At 49.8% G+C, this 18983-nt stretch overlaps 1 pseudogene; it reads right to left on the bottom strand.

The window, feature by feature from the left end:
- Positions 1–7406: 7406 nt before the first annotated feature.
- Positions 7407–17105, bottom strand: LOC121820562 (galectin-9-like; annotated as a pseudogene).
- Between the last annotated feature and the right edge of the window lie 1878 nt (positions 17106–18983).

The following is an 18983-nucleotide window of genomic DNA, read 5'->3' as shown; positions in this document are numbered from 1 at the left end:
CAGTGACTCCAGGATTAACCCCATTATATAGATACAGAAACTGTGGCCCAGAGAGGGACAGTAACTTGCTTGAGGTCATCCAACTAGTAAATGGTTCAGCACAGAGAGGCCATCTTTAGAGTATGTCCCTTGCTGCAATGCTGGCTTGTTACCCACCCCAGAAGCCCTGCTCCCTTCATGCAAAACAATCATCATTTTCCCAGTTCTCACTTAGAACAGTAGAGGCACCCACAGTGAGCTCAGTAAACGTTTGTCAGATGCAGGAATCCTGGGGATGCTCACCCGCTGCCGTCCTGAGCAGCACCCAGGAGATGGTCATGGAGAAGCTGGTCTGCCCTTCCGTGTTCTTTTCAGGTTGCTGCTCCCCTCCTCTCTCACCAGCAGGAGTTGTTTTCTTAGAGCCCCAGAGCTGCTTCCTGTCCACTGGGACGCACCCCACCCCCAGCCCTGGAACTCCCTGGTGTCTGTAAGTAGACTGGGTGTCCCTGAAGGCCATCTCTCCACCGCATCTGTGGCCACTGTCACTTTACACACGGGCCAGGACGACCACTGCACCCGGAGAACTTAAAAATATATAGAAACCAAAGCAACTGGACTGTTACTCAGTGGGGGAGGATCCAGGAGATGATGTAGGTTTAGAAACAGGGAGAAAGGTAGGCAGGGGAGGAGAGGGTAGAAGTGGGTGCTCCCCACCCAGGGTCCTTTCCCCTCTGCTGGCCTCCTGTGATCTGCACTGAGATCCAATAGTGCATAGAGGTTCATGTCGGCTCAGAGATCCTGACCACACTCATACTGTAGGGAGCTTCTAGACGTCACTGTTCCTGAGAACGTGGCTGTCTCTTGAGGGTCCAGACAGAAACAGAGCTGCTTGGTGGGGCCTGAGCAGCTGGGTGCTACTGGTGCACGGGGTGGAGGTTGTGCTGGGAAGGCCTGGTTATACCCATTTTCCAGATAGGGAAACTGAGGCTCAGAGTGTTTAAAGGTCATTCCAAAAGTTATACAGTTCATTAGTGATAGCCTGAGCCATATGTGCCTTCTTGGGGCTTCAAAAAGGGATATATTCCCTCTAAAATTCTATTCCTCACATAAAAACCTAGTCATGGAGGGATGTCCCTGGTGGTTTAGTGGTGATGACTCTGTGTTTCCACTGCAGGGGGGATGGGTTCAATACTTGGTCAGGGAACTAAGAAGAGGCATATAGTATGGTGCAGTCAGAAAAGAGAGAGAGAGAGAAAAGAAAAACAAATCAATATATGATCAGATGGAAAGAAATGTTTTATAAATATGAATAGAAAACATTATCATGAAGGTACCTTATCATTGTGTTTAATGATGCCCCAGGAGCTTCTGATCCCTGCTCTCTAAGAATTTCTCTCTCCCTTCTTTTCTCTTCTCTCCCTTCCTTCTGGGCTCTAGACTGGGAGCGGAGAAGATTTAGACATTCTAGAACTTTCTGAATGACATGGAGGTGGGTCACTGTGTGGAATAAATGTCTCATATTGGCTCCAGCACCTTGTTAAAGGAAATGATTGACTAAAACAGAGACTAGGATCAGCTGGGTAGCAAAGTGGGGTAGGGAGGAAATGCATAGCTTACCTGATGTCAAGCGGGACCCCGCTCTTTGTTCGTAAGGGGCCCCTGGGGTGCAGCCTGGATGAGCAGCTGAGGGTCCTACAGGCACCAAGTGGGGAGCAGGGGAGCAGGTGCCCCAGGGCCACACACGGGTCTGCACCTCTCTCCCTTCTGGCTCTTGCCTGGGTTCTCAGAATTTGCAAAGTCTGACATCTCTGAGACGTTCTCATAGATGGAGCCCACTTGCCCCATGCATCTACTCTCTGACCCCACTAGATTCCTGAGTCAACTAGAATATGACTGGATTTAAGGGGAAGATGACACGCTAGGAACAGAAAGGAGGAAAAGAAGGAGAGATTCTTTACAATCCTCTTCAAAACCCGGGATATGGGAAATTTTTCCTCATTGACTGGAATAGGAAGCAACTGGAACTCATTCACCACAGGTTGGAGTGTAAAATACAACAGCGTTGGAAACTTGGTGGATTATAATAAAGTTAACCCTCTACCTCTCCTATGTCCTGGCTCCTCTGCTCTTAGATATTCACCAAAGAGAGATCAGAACAGATGTACATGTGCTTAACAGCTTCACTCGTCACAGCCCCTCACTGGAAACAGCACTGTTTAAAACAGGAGAAGGGGAACAGTGAATGCTCTTTGCAAACACTTGGGCTATAGGCCACCAGGCTCCTCTGCCTGTGGATTTATTGAGGCAAGAATATTGGTACAGGTTGCCATTCTCTCCTCCAGGGGATCTTCCCAATTCAGAGATCCAACCCATGTCTCCTGGGTCTCCTGCATTGGCAGGCAGATGCTTTACTACTGAGCCACCTGGGAATTGCCTGCTATGGACTAGCCCTCAGCAAGAAAATGAGACTGAGGATAAAGGCAAGGTCTTCAGTGAACCTCACTATTGAGCACAAGAGCCAGACACAAGTGAGCACACACTGGGAGCATTCTGATCACAGAAAATCCAGAAACAGGTCAGAAAAGCAATGGCTTATGAGGGGCACCAGTTGGGAGGGACCCGAAGGAGTCATCTGGGTACTGGGAATGTCCTGGAGCTTGACTTGGATGGTAGCCATACAGCTGTTTATAGCATAAAAACTCATCCAGCAGACTAGGGTCTGTGTGTTTACATGGACTGTACCTCAATAAAGTACTGTTTAAAAAGCACCCCAGGCCAAGTGCAGTGGCACAGTGCGTGAGAATCCACCTCACCATGCAGAGAAGGCAGGTTTGATCCTTGGTCCTGGGAGACTCCACATGCGGTGCCACGATTACTGAGCCCAGGTTCTGGAGGCCACTTGCCGTAAATACTGAATCCCACACCCCTAAGCCAGGCTCAGCAATAAGAAACCATACATGGCACTGAAGAAGCCCCCACTTGCTGAAACTAGAGAAAGCCAGTGCAAAGCAACAAAGAATAAGCACAGACAAAGGAAAATGAAATAAGTGAGTGAACTTTTAAAAATTTAGAAACCACCCCAAACTCTCAGAGCCCAGGGAGAAACAGGGATAGCTCGAGGTCAAGCGGACATGCACTTTGACATCTCCAGGTGATTTGGAAGTGAGTCACAGTGAGTCCAGCCCAAAAAGGAGAGCCCAGGGGCCTCTGCTCCAGCCCTGTAGGGAGGGCCTACTGACAACCCAAAGGCCAGTGGGTTTTTGGATGAATAAAGACCGTAAGGAGGTGTCTCCAAGACCCAGTGGCTGGCACAGCTGACCTCAGCAACCTGGCATCACTGTGTGTGCAGTCACTGAGACCCTTGCCCAGGACCAGGCTTGAGGTGAGAGGCAGCCCTCGAGCTCCGTTACTTAAAGTCCAGACACTTGTCTGAGGTTCTCTGTTCTCTGCACTGTAGACCATGGGATCTGTTCCAAATGTGTCGGCCACTCACTCTCTCAAAAAGCCAGAAACTGACAAGTGTGGATGAGGACAAGGAGAAAGGAGGCCTTTTGTGCTGTTGGTGGGATGCTACACGGTGAGGCTGTGATGGGAAACACAGTGTACGTGCTTGACCCTAAGAGACTGGCATTAAGCTTCTGATTGCTAAAGAGTCCATTTCTAAGACACTCATCCTTCGTAAACATGGTGCCGGCTGTGTGACAGCTTCTAGATAAGCCACCACGCTTGCCCCATCCATCAAGTTCTCCTTTCTAGGAAACCCTGGGCAACCTAGAAAACTGTTTGAGTGACCCCACATATCTCTTCCTGCCCCCTGGTTCCTGCATAACCACCCTACCTTTGGACCCCAATAAAAGCGGAACCCCAACCTGTGCTCTCACCTCCTTCCCACTGGCCATTGTGCTATGTGGCCCTTAGGGCTTGAGAGTAATAATTCTCGTTTTCTTCAAAGCTAGCTGATGGTTGTTGCTGAGCTGTGTCTTGAAGTCGTGATAAGGACCAGAGAGGCCCATCTGGCCACAGTACTAGCTCCAGCTGGCCTAATGGCTTTGGGGTCCCATGAGTAGTAAAGCCCCATGTGAGTGCCCCCGGTGTTCCTGAACTGAGAGCATCATTATGCATAGTCTTACACCTACCCTACAAAACAGTACAGATGTTCCTTTAACAACTAAACACAGAGTTACCATCTGGTCCAGCAATTCCACGTCTGGGTCAAATGGGAAAGAATCTGCCTGTAATGCAGGACACCTGGGTGTGATCCCTGGGTCAGGAAGATCCCCTGGAGAAGATCATGGCAACCCACTCCAGTACTCTTGCCAGGAGAATCCCACGGATAGAAGAGCCTGGCAGGCATCAGGCCACAGGGTCGCAAAAAGTCAGACACAAGCGAAGCAACTTACCGCTGCCAGCAATTCCATGTCTGGCTATATAGCCTGAAGAACTGAAAGCAGAGGCTTGAAGAGATACGTGTACATGCATGTACCTGGTATTATTTACAACAGCCAAGAGATAGAGGCAACACGGGTGTCCATCCATGGATGACTAGCTAAACAAAATGAGTCTATACATACAATGCAATATCATTCAGCCCTAAAAAGGAAGTGAATTCTGCCTCAAGTTTCAACATGAATGTTGGGGTATGAAGAAGTTTTCCTCTACCCTTCTAGGTTCTTCTGGCTGGTCTAAGATCAGATTGACATGAGACACAATAAAAGGAAAACAATCTAACAAACGTATAGTAACACTTGCATACATAGGAGAGACCCAGGGGAACTACCCACCAAAATGGTCAAAACCATCACTTTAAATAACACCTACAGCTAAAGTCACAAGAGGACGTTGAGGGCAATGGTTTGGGACTTCAAAGATGAGGAAGGCTACTCACAGAAAAGTCAGTGTTTGGTATGTCGTGTTTGCTGGGTGCAGAGTGGACTCTGACCTCCACACCCCGCTGTGCTCTTCTGTGAATACATCTCTTCACGGCTCTATTTCTGCAACAGGTCCTTTGTCTGCATTCTTTGCTGCAGTTGTTCAGTTCAGTCGCTCAGTCGTGTCCGACACTTTGCAACCCTGTGATGAGGAGGAGGTAAAAGAAAAGCTTTGAGTCTTCAGTTTCTTGAGAAGAATCAGCCTAAATGAATACTCAGGCCAAAGCGACACATGTAGGGGTGGCAACCTAGGCTCCCTTGCACTCTCTAAGTTTCGGTCTCTCCTCATCTGTGAGATGGAGCTAATCACGGGCCTCCTTTGATATGCTTGTTGTGAGCACTGGGTGAGCTGAGGCTTGGAGGGCACTTAGTCTGGCTACAACTCACCAAACTCAGTCCCAGTTGTCTTCTACCATCTGATTTGGAATCACTAAGAGCAAAAACTTCCCTTTAACCTCCTTGAAAGGGATGGTACCAGATCATCTCAACTGCATGGATGACAGTCAAGCTCTTGAACCTTGGATATATGTCTCAGGACTGAAGAAGACCCCACATGGCACCTGGTCCTGTCCAAGTGATGGAGACTTCAGAATCAAAGTGAGGACGGAGAGCAGTAGATGGCGTTCAGGTAGGCTGCCTGGGCCCGAGAGAACGGATCAAGTCTTCACACTTTAACTAAACATGACACCCTTTCTCCTTCTTTTCCTTTCTTTTTCTCTGCCACTGACTAGGAAAGATAAAGCCCCACTCTGTAGCCCCCCACACATTGCTAAATAAAGTAATCTTTCAACTGAATTTATCATCAGAATTTCCAATCCATCCAGATCAGATTTACCTCCACTCAGTACGACTCATCCACACACAGTAAAACCAACCTACTGACACAGGGTTATGATGAAGGAAAGCGCAGCATTTATTGTAGGTTACAGGCAAGGAGCCCAGGCAAGCTTAAAAACCCCATATTCCACGATGACTTTCAGGGAAATGGTCTTAAACACAGGGTGAGGGAGAGGGTGAGGGGTGTGTGATCAGCCCATGGATGTCTTCTGATTGGTTGGTGGTGAGGTAATCGGGAGCCATATCATCAAGCTTCTGGGTTTTATGACCATGTGAGCACCATACAGTGAACATCTTCCACGTAGCAGGGATTTCTATATCTGTAAAACAGCACAAACAATTTGGTTCAGAATACTGTCTATAGCTCTTGTTGCTGCTGCTGCTGCTGCTGCTAAGTCGCTTCAGTAGTGTCTGACTCTGTGCGACCTGATAGATGGCAGCCCACCAGGCTCCCCCGTCCCTGGGATTCTCCAGGCAAGAACACTGGAGTGGCTTGCCATTTCCTTCTCCAATGTATGAAAGTGAAAAGTGAAAGTGAAGTCTCTCAGTCGTGTCCAACTCTTAGTGACCCCATGGACTGCAGCCCACCAGGCTCCTCCATCCATGGGATTTTCCAAGCAAGAGTACTGGAGTGGGTTGCCATTTCCTTCTCCAATGCATGAAAGTGAAAAGTGAAAGTGAAGTCGCTCTGTAGTTTCTGACTCTTAGCGACCCCATGAACTGCCGCCCACCAGGCTCCTCTGTCCATGGGATTTACCAGGCAACAGTACTGGAGTGGGGTACCATTGCCTTCTCCCTATAACTCTTGAGAAGAAACTAAATGTCCTTGACAGTGTTTAATGGTTAACCTATTATCACTTTGTTTTGCTTGACTATTACCCTTTGCTTCTACATTTTCTCACTGAAATTTTATCCTTAGAACTTGAGGAAGGACTAGGAGGCTAAAGGTTTATAACCCTCAAGGTTCATAGGGCTGTCCGAGGATGCTCCCATACCATCCTGCTGGGTTACAAATGTCAGAGGGATTAAGCGAACAGTCATGGTCATGGAGACCACACCAAGGTGAACAAAGCTGTGGGGACTATTTATCGTTAGCTCAAAGTAATGTTAATGCCTTACATTCTGATTATATCTTTTGGTTAGGCTGAGAGTTTGCTACAAAGGGGGGCATAGTTAAAGAGAAAACCACAGGTTCAAAATGGCCTCACTTTTGTTGAAGCCCATGATTCCAACCCTAGGTGTTAACACCTGACCTAACTGTAGCTTTGACCTTCACCAGGAATGTAGTCTTAATCAGCCAGTCTGGAATTTTCTAGTCAGCATCCTTGAGGTAATCAGTCTCCTGGGACTTCTTCCTCTTCAGGAGGAATAAGAAATCTACCTGACCTCTTTTGCTAAACAGTGGTGAAATGCACATCACATAAAATTGACCATCTTAAGTGTACTAGCTCAGACTGTAAAGAGTCCACCTGCAATGTGGAAGACCTGGGTTTGATCCCTGGGTTGGGAAGATCCCCTGGAGGAGGGCCTGGCAACCCACTCCAGTGTTTTTGCCTGGAGAAGTGCCATGGAGAGAGGAGCCTGGCGGGCTCCAGTCCACGGGGTCTCGAGGAGTCGGGCATGACTGAGCAACCAAGCAGACACACAAGTATGCCTACAGTCCAGTGTCCACCCTGTGGTTGTACAAAACTCACCATCATCCAATTCCAGAACTCTTTCATTTTGCAAAATTGGTCCTGACCTTTAAGAAATTATAATACACAGAGAAGGTCAAATAAACCCGGGAATGGCCACAGAAAGGATATACTGTGCCCTTCGATGTGTATGGTCTCATTGAACTCACACAATGACCTGTGGGGCAGCCAATCGTGCTGATTGCATAGGTGAACAACTAAGGCTGGGAGAGGTGAAGTCGCTCGTCTAAGATTCCCCAGCCGATGAAAATGGCAGAGCCGGGGATCTGAGCTGGATTCAGTTTGATTCCAGGTTCTTTCTAGAAGCCCAGGGCCTCCTCAACAGGGGGATGACAGAGAGTGACAGAGACAAGAAACCCTCTAGTCCAGGATCCTGTGCGGGTGCCCCAGACATAGACAGCGACACAAGAAGGACAGACTGGGGCAGCCAGAGGTGTGAACCCAGAAGCACCTGGAGACGAGACTGGCTGCACCTTTGGGTTCACACAGCAGGACCCGCAAGGGGACAGGGCCCCACACCCAGCCCCTGGGGACGAGTGCTGGGTGCAGTCTGACCTGGAGCTGATGCGGGACACATACACACCGCCCTTGATGGAGATGGCATTGACTTGGTAGAAGGGCAAAAGGTGTACATAATCCAGGAAGATGCTGTTGTTCACTGACACCTGTTGAGATGAACACACATGGCAGGAGGGGGTCCAGGGACAGGTGGGAGCACACCTGTGCCGCTGGGACCCCTGCTTCCAGACGTTCAGACCTGTATCTAGTTCTTACATCAACCCCCTGTAGCTCAGGGCAACAGCCTGCAGAGTTGTGCCAGCTGCAGGAACATGCTCGGGACCCGAAGTGCATCGAAGGGCAACCTCCACCTGACTCTAGTCCTTGGCTTCTTCGTTCTTCTGGTGTGTGTTTATCACAGTGGGTCTGTCTTTCTAGTCTCAGCTCTCCTGTCGTGTTCTTGAAATATACATGCAAATGTCCATGGGGAGCAGAGAAGAAGTAATGTCAGCTTGTATGATGAGGGGGTGGGGACATTCATGTTCACACAGAGAAAAAAGACACAGATGTACTCAGCTCCCCTCCCATCTCCCCAAGCTCAGAGACACCGCTCTGCTTGCAAAACCAATGTGCAATGCCAGGCAGAACTAAGTCTTTAATAACACCTGGATAAATGCAGCAACAAGGTAACAGAAAAACAAATATTCCCAGGGACCTGGAGTGGAAGAAGAGCCATGACAGAAAAATGGAAATAACTTGGACTGAAGGACCCAGGAGGCCAAAGAGCATCACGGTGACTTCTCCAGTGCTTACTTCCAGAGTGAAAGAAGCAACAGGTGAAGGTGTGTAAGGAGGTGAACGTGTGTAAGGAGACTGCGGCCTTACAGGAAACAGTCCTCTTCTCTGTAGAAAGTGTTGCTCACAAGACTATTTAAAGGCAGCTCGCAGCACCTTATGGGGCTGGGGAACAGACAGCTGAGGAGAGGAGAGTTCCCACTCACCTTGAACGTGGAGCTGTCTACCTTGAAGCAGATCTCAAACAGACTCCCCTTCTGGAAGGGCATCTGCATCTTCTTCTCCTCCGGCCCCCAGTTTCTAGCTGCCTCGTGTTGCAGACCACATACCCGCCTCCTTTAAACCAAGGGTTGAAGTGGAAGGCAATTTCACGGTCGTTGTAGCCCCTCTGAAAGTCCACTTGAAACCTAGGTCAGGGAACATCAGACAGTATCTGGGCTTACTGCCAAGGGTGGGAACAGGAGGTGCTCACTCTGACGGACATCGTCTGGGAGCCTGCATACAACCTGCGTGGCTGGTTGGTACCCATCCCTAGTCTCGTCCCATCCCTTTGGCTCATCGAATTTGCAGTGTTTTGTGCAGTTACCACATTTTGCCCTTACCCTGTGGTTTTCTAAAAGTAAGGAGGAAATGGGTAAAGAAATTTGTGTCCAAGATGGAAGTAGAGGAATGTGCCTAGAAGTGAGAGGCTTTGGGTCCAAGTGGTGGCTCCCTGGAGGGCAGCCTGTGTCTCTGAAGTTGGGAAACAGGACAAATGGAAAGAACAAGTGTATTGATGGGACACCTACAGAGATGGTGTCTAAAGGGGAGACCCAGAAAAAGCCCTAGGTCTCTGGGCATGGGGACCTCAGAGTGTGCGTCTGTCCCTCTTCAGAGGGTGTTGTGTGTCCACCTGACCTGAATGAGGTCAGCAGGCCTGCACCCCGACCCCAGATCTGCCCTGTTTGTCATCTGCAATGACCCAGGGCCATGCTATCCTCACACTGCCCCATGCAGAAAAGGGGTCACTGCCTTCCTTCAGGGAGGACAACCGAAACGATCCAAGGGCACCCCTAAATAAGTATCTCTTGTTCCCATCTCACCTCGGAAGAAGCCCCTTACCATCTCCACCTCTTTTGGCTATAGCTGAAACTATACGGTGAGGAGTGAAGACAAAAGGAGCCTCCAAGGGGCCTAGCTCACCAAAGGGATGCAATAAATCCTTGTTCTGCTGTTTTCCAGACGGAGCTCATGCCTGTCCCCCAACCAAGGTCCAGCTTGAATTATCCAGTGAGCATCTGTCTCCCAACATCTTGCCTGAAGTCATGGCCAGTGTTGTTCCCAGTCTGCTTCTAGGGTCACTCAGGCTCCCAGCTAACACACAACAGTCAGACGGCACGTCTGGCTCCCACGCCATCACCACAGAACCAGGCTCCGCGCCACACCCATGGGTGGCCCTCAGTGGACATTCTACCAGCAGAGTGCTCTGTTTCGCTTGTTTATCTGGGGTTTCTTTTGGCTTCATGGCTCGAGGATCTTAGTTCTCTGATCAGGGATCAAATCCATGACCTCTGCAGTGGAAGACTGGAGGCCTGACCACTGGACCACCAGGAAACCCCCAGAGCCCATTTGCTTTCGTGAATAAGGCTGTGAGTTCTGAATGCCATCCTAAATACCAGGATGCTCTGTGAGCCCTCAGCCATCAGGGGCAAGAGGAACTGGTGTGTTTCTGGACACAGCAGCCCTCCCTCCAATGAAAACGAAGCCCCAAGTGACCCTGAAATGAGAAATTTTAAGTTCCTATTTCTCTTAAAAGGGAGATGAGTGTTTCTGACATGTCTCTGGGTGTCGTTTTCCCCTTGCAGTCCCCCAGCTTCATTCCTGTGTTCCTTTTAAAATTCTGCCCCAGGGAAGGAGAGAACAGCAGCTCCCATCGGAAGGGGGACCCTCGGAGGTAGAGACAGGCTCTATTGGACAGAGTGGGAGTAGAAAGCCCTCCTGTGATGACAGGAAGGGTTGGCACAGGGAGGGGGAGAGAGGGGTGGAGTTCATAGTCAAGGTCCTGGGTTCCCCTGCGGGCAGGGTTTCAGAACCAGGTGCCTCATTTCCCTCACAGTCCCCTGCAGGCACTGAGGGCTCTCAGAGTCCCACATCACTGTGGCCGTGTCACCTGGCAGGGGAGGCAGTGGCAGAGGAAGTCATCTAGAAGCCAGATGTAGCAGTAGGGCTGTGGGGGGGAGGGGCCTGGAGGGATCCAGAAGGTCCCCAGGCCCCATACAAAGTAATGAGAGGAAGAGCTGGGGTAGAAGTCAGCTGGGATTGGACAGAGAGGCTTCTGAGAGAGGCCACGTGTCCAGAGGGGCCCCCGTGGGCACAGCAGACCTCAGGGTGCACAGGTCCCAGGCCTCCACACCACCCGGAGCTCAATATGGTTCAGCCAGGGCTTCATGAACTCCTGAGGACCTCCCACCTCTGGAATACGTGCAAGCTCTTCTCTGTTCCTAGACAGTTCCCCCCTTGGGAGAAAGACAATGGGAAACAGCTGAGTTATCTATATTTTGAACTGACTTTCGAGAGAAGAACCTTGAGACTGAAAGAGACCAAATACAACTTTGATGGCAAGTTTAAACATTTCCAGGTCACCTGAAATGAAGTTTCCAAAGGAGATGAGACTGGCTAGAGGAAATGAAGGGAGTTGATGTATCTGCAGCTCTGGGTCATTGTATACGAAGTTCAGTCCTAGAACTCCACCTCTGGGCTGGCCTGCTTCCCTCCCTAGACCGTGAGCCTCCATTCCCCCCTCTCTGGGGAGTCTGGTTAATGGTGCCCTGGATGCTACAGGTAGGTGGTAGGGGGCGCTGAGCATTGTTGGCAGGGCCAGGCTTTTCCCTTCCCCTATACTGGGTGTGGGCAGCTTGGAGGATACAGGATGGACCATCCTGAGCTGACAGCACCCTGTTCACTCAGCGGTGAGGCTGAGAGAGACAACAATTCCCAGTACCTGTTTTCGTCTGTGGAAAGAACACGTCCCATGACGGTGACCATGTGTCCATCCTGGAGACCTCCTTCGATCCTCCCCGTGAAGGGAACAGGCTGTGGAGAGGAGACAGTGGTCAGTTGGCTGCCTCCTTCTCTCCATCCTCATCAGCCCTGGCCGGGGCTGGCCTGGGTGTGGGGCAGCTGCCTAGGGACCCAGTGCAGCCACGAACAGGACAGAAGGAGCCTCAGTCCACCGACCTTCCAGCCCTGGAGTGAGGAAGTGACACAGATATTCTGAGGTTGGAAGAAGGAGCCCCTCAGGCTCTGAGAGGATGTGACAAGGTCAGATTGGCAGCTGGCAAGGGAAGAAGTGGCAAGTCCACAGCCCTGAGATGGGAAGGAACCAGGGGAGAGAGGGAGGCGGCTGGACCCCAAGCCAAGCTACTGCTAAAGACCCAAGTCCTGGCTGGGGACTCAGGGGTCCACCATGGACCAAAGAGACCCACCCACCTGTCCTCGAGGATAAAACTTTTGCTCAGCTGAGCAGGTCAAGAAGTCATCCTCCCCCTCCTGCCCAGCCCACCCAGAGAACAATGGTGACCTTGACCTTTGCCCCCCCACAGCCTCAGAAAGCGCCTCTTTTCCAGGTGCTCTTTGCAGCCAGGGGCAGCCAGCCCCCTCTTCAGCTCCTGCTCCTGGGCTCCTATCCTTCCTCCAGGCTCCAGAAAGCCTCCCAAGTCTTCACTGGCATCTCCATGCCTCCTGGGCCCCATCACTTTGTCATGTTCTCTTTCCTGAGCCTCTTTAAAGGACCCAGGCTTATGGTGAAGATGCTTCATTTTAGAGCCAGGCATCCTTCAGGTTTGAATCCTAATTCTGCTGCTCATTAACTGAGTGGCCTTGGGAAGCTTATTTAACTTCTCTTTGCCTCAGTTTCTTCATCCATGAAATGAGAACAAGTCCCAGCTTCTGGGTGACACTGATGATTAATGAGAAAATGTCTGTGGGGAGAGACTGGCGCATCCTTCCAGAATGCTTTCTATTTAACGTGGTTGTACAAACTGCCTTCAATACAGCTCTGTCTCCAAGTCAATTTTCACATTTTCACACTGTTGAAGTATTTTCTACCTTCTACTCTAAGCAATATTTTACAAAGATTAAATGCTTACAGGAACCAGGGAGGTGATTTGCATAGTTGAGCTGGCCAGGTAGGGGACAGTCGGGAGTGGTGGAGACTGCAGCAAAGGAGGCATCGTCTTCCTTATCTAAAGAGCAGTGTCCACTCAGCTGTAACCTGATTACCTTCCAGTCCAGTGCTGTCAGAGCTTCTAAGTCTTTAGGAGAAGACAGAAATCTGAGATTTTTCTTCTGTAAATCTTTCTAATTTGGGGGGACTAAATGCTTTGAAAAGGATTATAGTAGGTTTCCTTTGCTATAAGGGACATATAATGAAATATTTGCGCTGAACTGATATATCTAAGTTTGCTTCAAAACAATCCAGGGGTGGAAAGGAAAGTAGAGCTGGGCAGAGATAAAGCAGATAGTTCAAGATTTGAAATTGAGTGACTGGTATGTGTTGTTTATGATACTAATATCTCTGTATTATACTTTCTCTTTGGCAACGAGTTAAAACAGTCTGCAGGCCAAACAAAAAAATACGCACCAGCTCAATTCAGTCCTAGTCCATGTCCTTCAGTTGTAGGACCACCCAGAATCCAGGGAGGCCCCTCCGAGCCCAGTGTGCACAGTTGGCCCTGGGAGAAAACCAGTGATGCCGAAACCCCATTCAGACAGACTGTGCTCCTGGACCTTGGGCAGAGGAGTCTTTTGTGGCCCCCAGGTCTGGTCTGAATTCTGCCATTAAATACTTTGGTGACATTCAGTCCAGTTCAGTTCAGTCCCTCAGTTGTGTCCAACTCTGTGACCCCATGAATTGCAGCACGCCTGGCCTCCCTGTGCGTCACCAACTCCCCGAGTTCACTCAGACTTGTGTCCATCGAGTCAGTGATGCCATCTAGCCATCTCATCCTCTGTCATCCCCTTCTTCTCCTGCCCCCAATCCCTCCCAGCATCAGTCTTTTCCAATGAGTCAACACTTCTCATGAGATGGCCAAAGTACTGAGTTTCAGCTCATAACATCTCTGCCTCTCTGAGTTCTTCCTGTCAAAATCCATGTCAGTGAATTTGGAGAAGTAGAATCAGCCTACCACAGGCTGACTAGCATGGTGCTCTTGCCTGAATCCCCTCATTTGTTGGAGTTAGAAATCCCCCTAAGAGCCTTTCTCACCATCAGGAGAGACAAGGCTGAAAACGTATCCACCTGGCAGCATGGGCTCCTCCCTCAAGCATATTCACACTAAGGTATAGAGTGATCGGAGGGGTCCTCAGGGCACAGAAGGAAGGCAGGACGGAGGAAGCCCTGTGTGGATCATGGGGGTAGGGAGTACAGGTTAATCTTAGGGAATGATTCCCCCCAAAAAAACTTCATGAGATTTTAATGTCTTAAATGGTGCCCTCACATTTCAAATTGAGTATAATCCAAAGACAAGATTAATTATTACTGCATTATAACAGCAAAGAACTGGAAATGAATCCAGAAGTCCACTAGGAAGAAAATGGTGAAATTAATTATGGTATTTCCACACGACAGATTCTAGGGAGACCTAACAAGAAAAGAGGAAGAAGGGACCACTTTGAGAACTGATAAGTAATATTGCCTTCTGTATTATTTTTTTAATGGGTAGGAGTGGCTATATACATATATTTACTGAATTTAAACAAAACTTTTCTGGAAAGATTAAAAGAAACAGCTAATAATTATTGACTCCAAGAAGGTTATGGTAGACTGAGTAATTACACCCTCCCCCTTTTCCCCACCAAAAATGTCAACATTATAATTCCTAGAAGTTGTGAATATGTTCCTTTACCCAGCAAAAGGGACTCTGCAGGTATGATTGAGAATCTTGAGGTTGTGGGGGTGGGGGTTATCTGGAATATCTGTGTGGGCCCAATCATCACAGGGTCTGCAAAGAGGGAGGCAGAGGAGGAGAGTCGGCTGTAGGAGATGAGACAGCAGAAGCAAGAAGCTGCGGCTTTAGAGAAGGAGGCAAGTGGAGAGTTCCCTGGGGGTCCAGCAGTGGATAAGTATCTGCCTCCAATGCCGCAACTGAGGGTTAGATCCCTGGTTGCGGAACTAAGATCCCACATGGGCCACAGCTAGAGAGCCCACGGGCCACAGTGAAGATGCCTTGTGCCGCAATTGAGACCTGACAGAGTAAAAAAAAAAAAAAAAAATCACAGGAGGAGGAAGGGGCCACAAGCCAGGGCAAGCGGGCAGCCTCTGGAAGTTGGAAAACACAAGGACACATTCTCCCCTGAAGGCTCCAGAGGAAACAGCTTTGCTGACATTTGATTCTAGATTTCTAACCTCAGAACTGTAAGGAAATAAATTTGTATGGTTTAAGCCTGGTGTGGCCAAAGACCCCTCTGTGCGTGTGCATGTGTGTGTAATCTTAGCAGGAAAGATCAGCGCAGGCCTTGGCTTCCTATGACCCAGGAAGATGGATTTTTATCTTGGATTTATAGCCTCACAGATTAGGCTGGCCTCCCAGTTCCCTGTGCTGGCAGCTCTGATGTCACCAAGTCATGTGACCTGTCTATTGAAAAGCTGGCCTTTTGAATCCAAGGATTAGAGAGTAAAAACATGTCATCAGAATAATAAAATGGCTGAACCTGGAAGCAGCTCCAAGTCCCCCATCTGATGGAGAACAAGACCCAAGTGACACATCCTGACTCAGACCCCTGTGGAGGCACCCACCAGGCAGCCCAGCTTCCTCCAGCCCCACTGGAAGCCCTCACTAGACAGGCTGAAGGATATTGGCCATTGCACGGAGCACACAGACCATGCCAGGGCTCCGGGGGGGCGGGTGGGCTTGAGTAGGGACCAAGCAGCTCCCCAGCACCTGATGCCCCATGCACCCCTCCCGACGAGGGCTCCGTCAGCCCACCTGCCCAGCCTCTCAGGAACGTGAGCCCAGGAGAGGCTCCTACTGCAGAGCCAGGCCAGGAAGCAGTGAGCTCAGAAAGTTCCTGGGACCCAGGCTGCGGCCTGCCTGCCTCCTCCTCCCCCATGGCACTCTCTGTGGACACCCCTTTCCCGCAGGATGGGGGAAATAAGACACCTCCCTCCTCAGCCCTTATCACCTGGGAACCTTACAAGTGGCCTCCATCTCTGTGAGCCTCAGTAATACGTATACGTTGTGGAGATGATAAGGGTTTAAACCAGCTGTCCCAATCTTTCTGGCACCAGGCACTAGTTTCACGGGAGACAATTTTTCCAAGGATGGGATGATGTGAGTGATGCAGGGTGGCTATAAATACAGATGGAGCATCACTAGCTCATGAGCTGCTCACCTCTTGCCGTGCAGCACAGTTCCTATGAGACCACGGACAAACACCAGTCCATGCCTGGAGGTGGGGGACCGCTGGTTTAAACAAGGCTGCCTATGACAACACCTCCACACAGGAGGTAAAAGTGCCCAGAAGAGAGCCCTTTGCACCTCACAGTGCAGGGGCAGCCCGCTCCCCCCTCCTGGGACAGTCTTTCTCAGACACCCTTGACCTGCCCTGCCTAGCTCCCTCAACCCTCAGATGCCAGACACCTGTTCAGAAGGGCTTTCCTCCTGCACCCAGACTCCTAACAATTCTAAACACTTTCAGAGCCCCCCACAGTGGGCCAGATACCTTTCAAACTCTCTCAACATGCTACCTTGCTTGATCCTTAGCCGAACGCTGGGTGGTGACTTGATTATTCCCGCTATACCCAAGCAGAACCTGAGGCCCAGGGACATAAAGTAACTTGCTTGAGGTCATCCAGCTAGTAAATAGCTGAACCCAGGGAGGTCATCTTCCAAGTAAGTGCCCTTAAGTGCCATGTTCTATTGTTATTCTCCCCAGAAGACGTTTAACTTCCTTCATGTTAAAAAAAAAATGGAAATTCACTTTTCTATTTATTACTTAGACTCTTCATCCCCCACTGAGCACCCAGAACAGGAGAGAGATCAGGAGGAAGCTCAGTAAACATTTGTCCCAGGCACAAATCCTGGTGCCCCTCGGCCCTGAGTGGCACCAAGGAGATGGGCACAGGCAGAAGAGGGGGCAGGGCCGCCCTGGTTGGTGTGTCTGCCCTTCGGCTGTTCTCTTTGGAACGAGGCCTCCCCTGGCCTCCTGTCACCCCAGCAGGAGCTGGTTCCTCAGAGCCCCACAGCTGCGTCTGCCTGGCCGAGGCCTCCCCAGCCATGGAACTCACTGGGTTTATGTAGGGGTCCTAGGTGTGCCTGAAGCCCTGTTCTTCATCACCTACGTGACCATTGCTGCTTTTCATGCTGTCCAGGCAGACCTCTGCAACAGGAATGACGTACCAAGACACAGAATTCAATGCAGTTTATCTGTTATTCATTGGGGAGGAGCCAGGAACAGGAGAAAGTCAGTTTAGAGGAAGGAGAAAGGTAGGGAGGAAGACGGAGGACAGAAGTGGGTGCTCCTCTCCAGGGCCTCCTCCCCTCTGCTCTTCTCCTACCCTCCAGCCCAAGTCAGAATAGTTCACGTAGGCTCAGACATTCTCACCACGTTCACAGCTTCTAGAAGACACTGCCCCTGAGCGTGTGGCTGTGTCATGTCCAGACAACAGTGTGTGTGATGGGGCGCTGCCTGGGTATGGGGTGGCAGTGCTGCAGGAAGGCCTAGTTATACCCATTTTTCAGACCGGGAAACTAAGGCTCAGAGAATCTACAGGTCATATCCAAGGTCACACAGCTCACTAGCGGCAGCTTGAGCCATATAAGGCTACTCCACTTCTTCAAAAGGTATTCCTCCCCTTTAAAATTCTACACCTCACATGATAGCATAATCACGTAAAAAGAAATGTGTTGAAAATAGAAAACCTGGTGATGGAGGTTCCCTGATCCTTGTGCATAATGATGCCCCGGGAACTTCTGACCCCTCCTCTCTGTGAATTTCTTTCTCTTCTCTCTCTTGATTCTGGGCTTTAGAATGGGGAGCAGAGACATCTCAGACATAATAGAATATTCCAACTGACTTTGCGTTGGAGGCAATATATTGAATGACTGTCTTTATTTTGTTCCAGTACTTGGTTAATGGAAATGTTTGACTGAAACAGAGACTCACGATCAGCTTTTGTCGGAAAGGGGTTTGGGGAGGAAACACACAGCAACAACAGACTTAGCGGAGATTAAGTAGGCCCCCACCGTGTGCTAGAGACGGGACCCCGTGTCCAGCCAGGACAAGTAGCTGAGGGGCCTATAGGTACTGAGTGTGGAGCAGGTGCCCTGGGGCTGAGAACCTGTCTGCACCTCTCTCTAATCTTGGGCTTGCCTCGGTGCCCCAGAATTTGCAAAGAATGACTTATTTGAGATGTTCCCAGAGATTGAGCACACATGCCTCCTGTGTCCACCCTCCGTCCCCACTGCATTTCTAGATCAACCACAATGTGACTGCATTTAAGGGGCCGATGGCACAGTTGAAGCAGAAAGGAGGAAAAGAAGGGGAAATGCTTTGCAATCCTGTTTGACACCTGGAACACCGGGACCGTTTCCTCATCTACTGGGATAAAGATCACTGAACTCTCATTCAGCGCAGGTTGGAGTGTAAAATACAAGAGTGTTGGAGACTTGTAGGTGGGTCTTCTGCCTCTAGTATCCAGGCTCTTCTGCTTCTAGATGTTTACCCAAGAGAGATGAAAACATATGCATGCATGCATGACAGCCTCACTCACCGTAGCCCCACACTGGAATCACGCTGTCCACGAGCCACAGAAAGGAAACATGAATGATGATGTGACCACAGGGGACTAGGCCTTGGCAATAAAAAGGGGCCAAAGATATAGGCACGATCATCAGAGACACTCACAGCTGTGCACAGGAGCCAGGCACGAGTGAGCACAGGCTGGGAGTCTTTTATTAGATAAAATCCAACAATGGGTCAGAAAAGCGATGACCCATGGCAGGCACCAAGTGGGAGCAACCCGAAGGAATCATCTGGGTGCTGGAAATGTCCTGGAGCTTGACCTGGATGATGGTCACACAGCTGTTTACAACAGAAAAACTCATCCAACAGGCTAGGGTCTATGTGTTTACTTGAACGATAACTCAATAAAACACTGTTTTGTTTTGTTTTGTTTTTAATTCTCAGAGCCCAGGGCGACACAGAGACAGCTAGAGTTACAGGAAACACACTTTGGCATCAGCAGACAACTTGGAAGCTGTCATTCAGTCGT

The sequence above is a fragment of the Ovis aries genome, chromosome 11 (genome assembly GCF_016772045.2).
Source record: "Ovis aries strain OAR_USU_Benz2616 breed Rambouillet chromosome 11, ARS-UI_Ramb_v3.0, whole genome shotgun sequence".
Lineage (NCBI taxonomy): Eukaryota > Metazoa > Chordata > Mammalia > Artiodactyla > Bovidae > Ovis > Ovis aries.
Note: the sequence above shows the minus strand (reverse complement) of the source record. Positions and strands in the feature narration are given on the sequence as shown.